This window comes from Hoplias malabaricus, chromosome 7 (assembly GCF_029633855.1).
Source record: "Hoplias malabaricus isolate fHopMal1 chromosome 7, fHopMal1.hap1, whole genome shotgun sequence".
NCBI lineage: Eukaryota > Metazoa > Chordata > Actinopteri > Characiformes > Erythrinidae > Hoplias > Hoplias malabaricus.
In genome coordinates this window covers 46161798-46172937 of record NC_089806.1, presented here as the reverse complement: position 1 = coordinate 46172937, position 11140 = coordinate 46161798, and the positions used below count along the sequence as shown (strand labels likewise).

Here is an 11140-nt window from a genome sequence, read left to right as displayed (position 1 = left end):
TAAGTGGCACACACTGGGCTACTATCCATTGCTTCTAATTGGCCGCAGAAAGAAGAACACAGTAGGGTACACAGCTGACATGATTTGTCCCCAAAAGCAGGAGACGGAGCAGGAGAAAGCCACATTGGCTACGATCAAGAACCTATATTCAGGCCTTTTAAAAGGTGAGTAATACTTTTTTATTGTTTTTAATACATATTTATCCTTTGTCTCACCTCAAAGAAAGTAAATCCCCACAAATGATGTGATGTGTGATCATAGTGTAGTGGTGAGAAATGTGTGGAAATGTTTCACTGTGTTTATCTGCGTGTGGCTCGTCTAGTTTTGGAGTCGGCCCAGGCCCCCAGCTTTTTGATTCCAGAAGTGAGCTGCGTGAAAACTAGAGGCTATTGTAGAGAAATCTGAAGTCCAATTATTAAGACACATCTTTTTAGATCGCCTCATGACCCTGTCCTCTTCCACAGAGACTGGACTCTCTGAAATTATAATCACAATATGTGATAATGTTGAGAAATAGAGCTTCTCAAAACAATGTAATAAGAATACATGTGGTCTACACAAATTCTAACAATGATATCTTCACCAATAGAAAGAGACAATCACAGTGCATATATTTCTAGAGTTGGGGAGAGATATTCCAAACCTTTATTTTGAATGAACATCATTGATATACATACATTCTCTTATGTATTTATTTACACATTAATGCATATGAAACAGTGAAATCACTGGGTTCGTTTATAAATGCTGTTTACTGTCCATTCATCCACTGCACCCTCAAACTTTTCTAAGGTTTTTAAAAAGTATTTAAAGAACTAGTTCCCATACATTTTTCAGTGCTGTCTATTATCTACAGTGTTTGGTTTTATTTTCTCCTTGTGTTTCCAAACAGTCCCATGAGCACAAGGAGGTTAAAATGGTCAATTCCATATAAAGATTGTGACATATTTGATTGTGTTCTTATAAAATCCATACTTTTTTTTGTGGTGTACCACTTTTACATGAACATTGATCAGAAACCTGCTGAACATTATTTTATGACATACCTGTATATGAGTAATTCCTGTGTAATACAGTAATAACACATCTATGAATTCCAACAGAACAATTAAAATAGCTCTTAAAACATGCATCTTCTACATGCATCCTGTCTATTTTGATCAGTTCTGCAGTCTTCCTAAAGCAGTGGTTCCTAGCCCTGGATCTGTAATACCCTATATCCTAGATATTTTAGTATTCTCCATGTTCTCAACATCTGATCCAATAAATTAGGTCATAAACAAACCCTTTATGATGTGAATAGGTAGTTTTAGGAGCAGGGCAGTGGGTATCTCAGGACCAGAAGAACCTATTGTCTAAAGCTCTCACAAACACACAGGCCATATGTAAGTACATCATACGTGTTTTAATGTCTTATTTAAGTAGTTATTTTAGGTACATCTTCTGCATTTAAGTGTGACAAGTCAAAGAATGTCTTGACTGGGAGGGTTAGTAAGCTACCTATTTGTTTTTGCAATAATGTCCACTTTTCTCTCCTCTATACTCTTAAAAAGATGACTTTTCAAGAGTCCTACATCGAGCCGTGAGCACACAAAGAACCTTTGCACAATTAAAACATTTTTACACAAGTGTGCTGTAGATACAGTGCCTTGCGAAAGTATTCGGCCCCTTGAACTTTTCAACCTCTTGCCACATTTCAGGCTTCAAACAAAGAGCAGGTGCAGTTATACGGAGACTTGATCACACACAGGTGGATTCTATTGATCGTCATCAGTCGTTTGGGACGACACTGGATCATTCAGAGATCCTCAATGAACTCCTGGAGTGAGTGCTGCACTGAAAGTAAAGGACTGAATAATATCGCACGCCCCACTTTTCAGTTTTTTATTTGTTAAAAACGTTTGACACATCCAATAAACTTCATTCCACTTCACGATTGTGTCCCACTTGTTGTTGATTCTTCACAAAAAAATTTAATTTTATATCTTTGTTTGAAGCCTGAAATGTGGCAAAAGGTTGAAAAGTTCAAGGGGCCGAATACTTTCTCAAGGCACTGTATAGGGCTGTTTGAAAATGGTTGTATATAGCATCATGGAAGTTCCTCTATTTGAAGTTTGATATCATAACTGTAGCACAACCCTTTTACCCAAACCCTTTATAGCACATTCTTCATCAATCTGAAGAACGATTTCACAATGAACCCATTAATCAGACAAAGTGTTCTTTAAATGTGTTCAAGGTTTTATGTAGAACCGTATTTCGCTGAAGAACTCTGTCCCCCCCTAACACTGCACCCTCCACGCGGTCTCTGTCCACCCCTAACACTGCACCCTCCACACGGTCTCTGTCCACCCCTAACACTGCACCCTCCACGCGGTCTCTGTCCACCCCTAACACTGCACCCTCCACACGGTCTCTGTCCACCCTTAACACTGCACCCTCCACACGGTCTCTGTCCACCCCTAACACTGTACCCTCCACACGGTCTCTGTCCCCCCCTAACACTGCACCCTCCACACGGTCTCTGTCCACCCCGAACACTGCACCCTCCACACGGTCTCTATCCACCCCTAACACTGCACCCTCCACATGTTCTCTGTCCCCCCCTAACACTGCACCCTCCACACGGTCTCTGTCCCCCCCTAACACTGCACCCTCCACATGTTCTCTGTCCCCCCCTAACACTGCACCCTCCACACGGTCTCTGTCCACCCCTAACACTGCACCCTCCACACGGTCTCTGTCCCGCCCGAACACTGCACCCTCCACACGGTCTCTGTCCAACCCTAACTTTTGACAAACCATTATTTAAATGTGTAATGTAAAATAGATTTGTGAATTGGTCTGTATAATTAGAATGTAATATTATAATAGTTGTTGTTTATTTATTTACAATTTCTGTTTTTTCCTCCTGCCCCCAACAGTATCTCTTTCTTCTCAGAGACCTGGAGCATCTACCACTAACACTGCACCCTCCACACAGTCTCTGCCCACCCCCTAACACTGCACCCTCCACACGGTCTCTGTCCCCCCCTAACACTGCACCCTCCACACGGTCTCTGTCCCCCCCTAACACTGCACCCTCCACACGGTCTCTGTCCACCCCTAACAGTGCACCCTCCACACGGTCTCTGTCCACCCCGAACACTGCACCCTCCACACGGTCTCTGTCCCCCCCTAACACTGCACCCTCCACACGGTCTCTGTCCCGCCCGAACACTGCACCCTCCACACGGTCTCTGTCCACCCCGAACACTGCACCCTCCACACGGTCTCTGTCCCCCCCTAACACTGCACCCTCCACACGGTCTCTGTCCACCCCTAACACTGCACCCTCCACACGGTCTCTGTCCCGCCCGAACACTGCACCCTCCACACGGTCTCTGTCCCCCCCTAACACTGCACCCTCCACACGGTCTTTGTCCACCCCTAACACTGCACCCTCCACACGGTCTCTGTCCACCCCTAACACTGCACCCTCCACATGGTCTCTGTCCCCCCCCGAACACTCCACCCTCCAGAGCACTGGCCCTTGGCTTGTCATATTCTGTCAGGTTTTATGAAGTGACGTTTGATCTAGTCATTACACTCTGTATCTGACATCTGGAGGAGAATTATTAAAGGGTGAACCGAAGTGTGCAGATTCAATAAGTGAGTTTAATAGCACATTACTATGACATTTTCTTTTGAAATTAAAATGCTCCCATGATTAACAAACGCTATTTATTATTTATTTGGGCGTTAATATTCATTTTATTTTATTATTTATTTTATTTTCTTATTTATTTGTCCATTGATCTGTAGGACATTGTTGAATAATGGAGTTTACAGAAAACAATGTACTTTTCATGAATAAAACAAAACGTTTCCATTTGGTTTGTACAATATATTATACAACCCCTGGCAAAAATGATGGAATCTCGAGTCTCTCAGGATGTTCTCTCTCTAGTGCAGGAAGTCCAGGAATAGCTGAACAGAGGAGGTTCTCTCAGTGAAGTCTGGCTCTCTCCTGATTAGTGGCGTTTGTGCTGCTGAATTCAGAAGAAGAACTAGATGAGTTTGACCTGAGGACATACAAACCGGATTCCAAAAAAGTTGGGACACTAAACAAATTGTGAATAAAAACTGAATGCAATGATGTGGAGATGGCATATGTCAATATTTTATTCATAATAGAACATAGATGACAGATCTAAAGTTTAATCTGAGTAAATGTAACATTTTAAAGGAATAATATGTTGATTCAAAATTTCACAGTGTCAACAAATCCCAAAAAAGTTGGGACAAGTAGCAATAAGTGGCTGGAAAAAGGAAATTGAGCATATAACGAACAGCTGGAAGACCAATTAACACTAATTAGGTCAATTGACAACATGATTGGGTATAAAAAGTGCTTCTCAGAGTGTCAGTGTCTCTCTGAAGCCAAGATGGTAAGAGAATCACCAATTCCACCTTTGTTGCACAGAAAGATAGTGCAGCGATACCAGAATGGTGTTACCCAGCGTAAAATAGTAAAGACTTTTAAGTTATCATCATCAACCGTGCATAACATCATCAAGAGATTCAGAGAAACTGGAACAATTGCTGTGCGTAAGGGTCAAGGGCGTAAAACTCTACTGGATGCTCGTGATCTCCGGGCCCTTAAACGTCACTGCACCTCAAACAGGAACGCCACTGTCAAGGAAATAACAGAATGGGCTCAGGAATACTTCCAGAAAGCATTGTCAGTGAACACAATCCACCGTGCCATCTGCCGTCGCCAGCTGAAACTCTACAGTGCAAAGAGGAAGGCATTTCTAAGCAAGCTCCACAAGCTCAGACGTTTGCACTGAGCCAGGGGTCTTTTAAAATGGAGTGTGACAAAATGGAAGACTGTTCTGTGGTCAGATGAGTCATGATTTGAAGTTCTTTATGGAACACTGGGACGCCATGTCATCCGGACCAGAGAGGACAAGGATAACCCAAGTTGTTATCAACGCTCCGTTCAGAAGCCTGCATCACTGATGGTATGGGGTTGCATGAGTGCTTGTGGCATGGGCAGCTTGCATGTCTGGAAAGGCACCATTAATGCAGAGAACTATGTTCAGGTTCTAGAACAACATATGCTCTCATCTAGACGCCATCTCTTTCAGGGAAGACCCTGCATTTTTCAACACAATAATGCCAGACCACATTCTGCAGCAATCACAACATTATGGCTACGTAGGAGAAGGATCCGGGGACTGAAATGACAGCCTGCAGTCCAGATCTTTCACCTATACAGAACATTTGGTGCATCATAAAGAGGAAGGTGCGACAAAGAAGGCCCAAGACGATTGAACAGTTAGAGGCCTGTAATAGACATGAATGGGAGAGCATTCCTATTTCTAAACTTGAGAAACTGGTCTCCTCTGTCCCCAGACGTCTGTTGAGTGTTGTAAGAAGAAGGGGGAATGCCACACAGTGGTAAAAAATGGCCTTGTCCCAACTTTTTGGGGATTTGTTGATGCCATGAAATATTGAAACAACATATTGTTCCCTTAAAATGATACATTCTCTCAGTTTAAACTTTTGATCTGTGATTTGTGTTCTATTCTGAATAAAATATTAGATGTTGGCACCTCCACATCATTGCAAGTTTTTATTCACAATTTTTTAGTGTCTCAACTTTTTTAGAATCCGGTTTGTAGAATATATTAAATTATATTAACTAATATTTTGCTAGTATGGGCCACGCCATATAGTTTGGAACGGGGGGGGGGGGGGCAACAAGGCCTCCAAAAGTTACAGGGAAGCAATACGTTGGTGAGCTTAGAAAAAATCATGGATATGGGTACGTATGTATAAATGATGTGCTTGGGAGGTCCATCAGCCGAGTGCCTGAATGGTATGATCTGAAAGGCCTTGATGGTAAGCTGTAGAGGCAGCACTGATCCTGAAAGAGTAAGCGGAAAAATGTGATGGGTTAAGATTACTACGTGAAAGGATTCGTTGTAAGTGGGACTGAAACCAGTGGCGAGTGGTGACCGAACCTGATTCAGTTGTAAACAATGGATCATATTGGGAGGCACCTTGAGATAATCTAAGCTGGAGGTAGCGTGTAAGAGGTTCATAGGAGAGGAGTTTAAAGAGAAATATTTGAGAAGAATTGTGAAATTGATCTGTTTTACTGTGTTTAATAGTAACGACGAGTGTGTTTAGATCAAGTATGAGTAGGTCAGACAAACAAGGGTGGAGAGAACTATGGTGAACAGAAGACGGGGTTGTGAATTCAGAGCAACGGAGGAAGCCAAAAAATGCTAAAAGGAACATGGCTTCGAGGGTGGCATCGGTAGTTGGTGATACGGATCGCAAAGTAGTTAGGCAGCTGTAAAGAATGTGAGAAGAAATAGGCATGCATTGAGGTAGATGATTCAGTTCAGTTCTTCTTATTCCTTTAAGGAGCAGAGCGACTTGGTGATGATTAGTAAACGGATGGGGAGAGCCGTAAATCAGTTTGAAAAAGAAATTAATAGCGGCTGCATAGCTTTTTAATATGGATGAACGGATAGAATATTGAGAGCTAGCGAATGAGAGGAATGCTGTGAAAGAGTGTAGATCAGAAGAAGGGAACGGTATAGAGTATATGTGATGGAAGTGCCGAAAGCACTGCCATCCCGTCCAGTAGGTAGACAAGGTAGACATGGTGCCAGAGATTTCAGGATTAAATCCTGGGATCTTAGAGTCAGATTGCTGAGTGTGTGGGAAGATGGAAGATGAGGTCCGAAAATGGTGGAACCGGAGTAGGATGCAGGTCGGACTGTGGAGCCAATAGCTTGAACTTCTGAAATTGGAAACGAGACAGAGAGTCAGCAATAGGGTTAATGTGACCAGGAATGTAAACTGCTTTTAATAGACATTGATGGACGACTGAGTGCCAAGTGAGGCGGCGGACGAATGGCATGAGACTGAGTGAACTGGAGCGTCCTTTATTAATAATATGAACGACAGATTCATTATCTGAATGGAGAAGGATGACTGGGCCAGTCCATTCATGTCCCCAAAGAACTGCAGCAATGACAGCGGGAAAGAGTTTGCGGCGCGCAATGGAGTCACCGCAGTCTAGCACTAGACGGCTGAATTGATCAGGCCGGAAGCTGTGAACCAGTGTCCCTTGTAAAAACCTCCACTCCCCATGGACGTGGCCGCGTCGACGAACAAATCAATGTCCTCTGGGTTAGCTAGTGCATCATGGTAAAAGAAAGAGATGCCATTCAATCTGCGGAGGAGGAGCAACCAGAATTGTAGCTCTGAAGCGCAGGCTTGGTCCAGGGAGATTAACTGAGAGAGAGAAGAGGCTGAAGAGGCTAGTGAGAGGCAAATGAGAGATGAAGGAACGACCTTGTAGGACAACACTCATGGCGAAATTAAGATGCCCCAAAAGGGAGAGGAGCTGACGTTTGGTGACACGTTGAAGAGTAAGAAATTCAGAGAGGAATTCAGTAATGTGGGCCAGCTTGTCATGTGGGAGTGAAGCACGAAAAGAAACTGAATCCTGAAAGATGCCCAAGAACTCAAGTGAGGTAGCAGGGCCAATAGTTTTCTCGGAAGACAAGGGAATGCCCAGGCGATGGAAAGCAGCAGTGAGAGAAGTGATGCAGTGGGTTGGAGGGGAGGATGGCGAGTCAAGGACCAAGAAATCATCCAGGAGGTGTACCACATACGGGACATCATAGATGTTAAGAAGGATCCATGAAAGAGCCTCGGCGAGTGTGTCAAAAATCTTGGGGCTGCTCTTACAGCCGAAGGTCAGTCGAACTGCGAAGTAGAACTGTCCACGCCATTTCACCCCAAACAGGTGCCAGAAGTCAGGATGGAGGGGAATGATTTTGAAGGCGGAGACCACGTCCGCTTTAGCCAGCCAAGTGCCGCGGCCAAGGAGCTTAATTAGTGATATGGTATCGTCGACCCAAGCATAGCAGAGGGAAAATTCTGAACTGGGCACAAGACTGTTTATTGAGGGCACAGAAGAACCGCGTGGGGCTGACAAGTCGATGATGAGCCGCTTCTTACCAGAATATTTTCGAGTGGCAATGCCGATGGGGTTAATGCGGAAAGTAGAAAATGGGGGGAAGAATAGGGGCCCATCATGAAACCCTCCGAGACTTCTTTGGCCAGAAGAGAAGAAACCACATCAGGCTCTGATTCAGCAGAGAGAAGGTTGGAGGCATGGAACGCGGAAACGGGCAGAACCACCAAACCTGGGGAGAAACCAAACAATAGACCATCAAGGAGATAACATACGAATGCGGGGTCAGGGTGGCGCGAGAGGCAGCTTGCGAGCTCAGGAAATTTGACAGGGGTGGAGAGAAAACGGATCAGTCAGCTGTTACCGAACTTAGGCAGCCACTTGGGGCAGCTTGGCCGAGCGCAGTAGGTGCATACATGAAGGAACCTGCAGGAAGATACAAAGCAGCCAGCTGAATTAAAATTATTGCCGATCATGGAGCCATTAAGAAAGAACAAGCGTCTACTGCGGGCATCACGGGAGCTAGAACAGGTGATATGCTGATTGGGGGCCTGGTCAGGGATGAAAGAAAAATTAGGGCCCGGAGTGGGCGCTGGGGTGACCTGGAAGCACGCAGAAGTGGGATGAGAAGGGTTGCCACACAACCCGCAGGAAAGTGCAGTTCGGCCAGCAAAAATGCAGCAGTAAAGTTCCAAGTCGAGTGCACCCCAGTAGGATGGAATATTCCACTGTTGCAAGCGGGCGGAGAAGAGCTGATGGTAGTCGTAAAAACCAGAGCCTCCAAAATGGACTGCGAGGTCGAGGATGATGGGAGGTAATCGTCCAGTTCCTGCCTGCGGGCAGGGAAGGAGGAGCACACCACATCACGATAGAGGGAAAATGCGAGTGCGAATTCGGAATTTGTGAGAAGCTTGGAAGCTCTGTGCTCTGAAGTCTTCAATGAGAGGGTCACGTCCCCCACGTCACTGGAGTGGGGTGCTGGACAGGAAGCTGAGGGAAGCAATAGAGAGGACAGGTCAACGTCCGCACCTTGGAGAATCCGCTGACGAAGGGTAGGCTGCACCAGGGGTGGATTGAAGACACGAGCATTGGGAGGAGGAGGAGCTGGAGCAACGGTGAAGAGAGAGAATGTGGCGTCAGGAGCTCGGGGCGCCGGAGCGAGAGGTTGACTTGCAAAACCTGCGGAGAGAGAATCATTATGATAAAGAAGGGGGTACTGCGTGCCCGTGAAGGGTAGGGGTTGGGATGATGAGGGTAGAGGTTGGGATGATGAGGGTAGGGGTTGGGATGATAAGGAAAAAACAGGGTAGGTGGAAGAAGTAGTAGCAGGGAGAGAGAGAGAGCAGGAAGATCAGAAGCACGTAAAAGGGGAGACAAACGAGAAAAAATGGAAGTCGGGGCAGGGTCGGGCCCAGTAGTGCAGACAGGAGCCAGATCCGTGGCAAAAGCAGGGGGCACTGAGCTGGGGAGGGAGGCCCTCGCGAGGCATCCTCGGCGCCGCGTCGCAGGTGCAGTGACGTCATGGCGCAATGGTGTAGGTTGAGCGGGAAAAACCCCAACCTCCGGGGTAGAAGCAGAAAACAGGGAAAAAAGGGTCCTCTTGTTGGCTGAACGATCGAAGGGGATACCGTGGTCTCGCAGCACTCTCTGGAGGCCGGCAACGGTCCAGTCGGAGATGGACGGAGAAGCTGGATCGGGCTGTACTCGTCCGATGGTGAAGGAGGGCTGCCGAGCGAGCTGGTCGCGGGGATGAGGTCGCTGGGGAGGAGGAGAAATCGGAGTGGAGCGGCGTCCGCGCGCAGAACACGAGAGTGTGGAGCGTGAATGGCGAGAGCGTGCGGAGGAGCTTGGAGCAGCTGAAGTGGCAGGTGAGGCAGGCATGACGACTGCCGAACACAGTCTCTTAGTGCTGATGACAGGGGTGGCGTTGGGCGACCGAGTAGGGGAAGGAGAAAAGAGATCGTGGCCAGAAGCGAGCAGGTCGAGATCCATGGTAGCAGCAGGCAACTCAGTGACGCAAGCAGGAAGTGTAAGACTAGCGACTTGATTGTCACGGAGATTACGTGAGGTTGAAGGGTATAAATAGGTCTGGGGGGAGGAGCGTGGGCGTGGCCCAACTCCCAAAATTCTATTATAGTATAACTCCAATTATGAATAAAATGGTCCTATTTTAATAAATGATAAGATTATGAATAATATAATTGATATAGTTTAAATTAAATAATTATTCTGAGATATTATGTTTTTATTGTGATTTAATAAAACACCTGAAAGCGTCTGTTTTTCATGAGATATGAAGTAGACCATAAATCACTTAAACAGAGTCAAGTACAAATACACAAACTAATAAGACTTTACTGAACCTGAAGTGCATATAAAACAGGACTCTGCTCTTAAACACATTCTGTTGATTAGAGTGTTTCTGATGGACCTTTGGTAATTCTTGGATTATGGATGAGATTCCACTGCTCCACGCTTCATCCATCGCTCAGTGGGAGTTATCCTAATTAAAAGTGATCAGTCCGATTGATGTTAACGTGTAAACTGTACGTGTCTGATTATGTTCCAGTTTGATACGGTGCCGGACACGATCAGCTCACCCAACAGTGTCACACTGAAAGGCTTCACCATGCACCTGGAGGTGAACACACCTTACACTTTAAACACTTCAGATTCACTGGGTTTTTACTGACGTTTATGAATTAAGGCTCTGGGTTAAGTTAGATACGGCACGTATTAAACCCTCAGAGAACCTTTATCTCACACTGTGCTGGTCCTGAAAGTTCTGTTCTGTTCCCTCAGGGAGTGACAGACACCAAAGTGCTGGACGGTGCAGATTTTCCTGAAGGTCAGACGGGGGTCGTCTCTGTTTCGACAGTCCACGGCCTTTCCCAGAATCACCTGCGGCGGAGCGTGGGCCAGTTGATGGACAGGAAGGGCGGGGAGGAGGAGGAGGAGGACGAGTGGGTGTCGGACCCCCACTTCAGAGCCCACGACAGTGGCATGGTGAGGATGAAGACCAACAGCAGTAATGAATAACTCCTGTGTTCATTAATCACTTCCACTGCATTAATCCTTTATGATTCAGTACAACACACCTTTATTTACATCTGCTTTTAAAGGCGCAGCTTTGAGACTGGGTCCTGTTTTTGG

At 45.9% G+C, this 11140-nt stretch overlaps 2 long non-coding RNA genes across 2 annotated transcripts in view; both read left to right on the top strand.

Moving 5' to 3' along the window:
* On the top strand, window positions 1-10895 carry LOC136701764 (uncharacterized). The gene is made up of 3 exons (XR_010803859.1): window positions 1-164; window positions 10557-10628; window positions 10790-10895. It is a non-coding gene; the product is annotated as an uncharacterized lncRNA (long non-coding RNA).
* The window catches only part of LOC136701763 (uncharacterized), a 908-nt gene continuing 658 nt past the window's right edge, over window positions 10891-11140 (top strand). Inside the window, exon 1 of the long non-coding RNA XR_010803858.1 lies at window positions 10891-10993. This is a non-coding gene — a long non-coding RNA (uncharacterized lncRNA). The remainder of the gene's footprint in view (window positions 10994-11140) is intronic.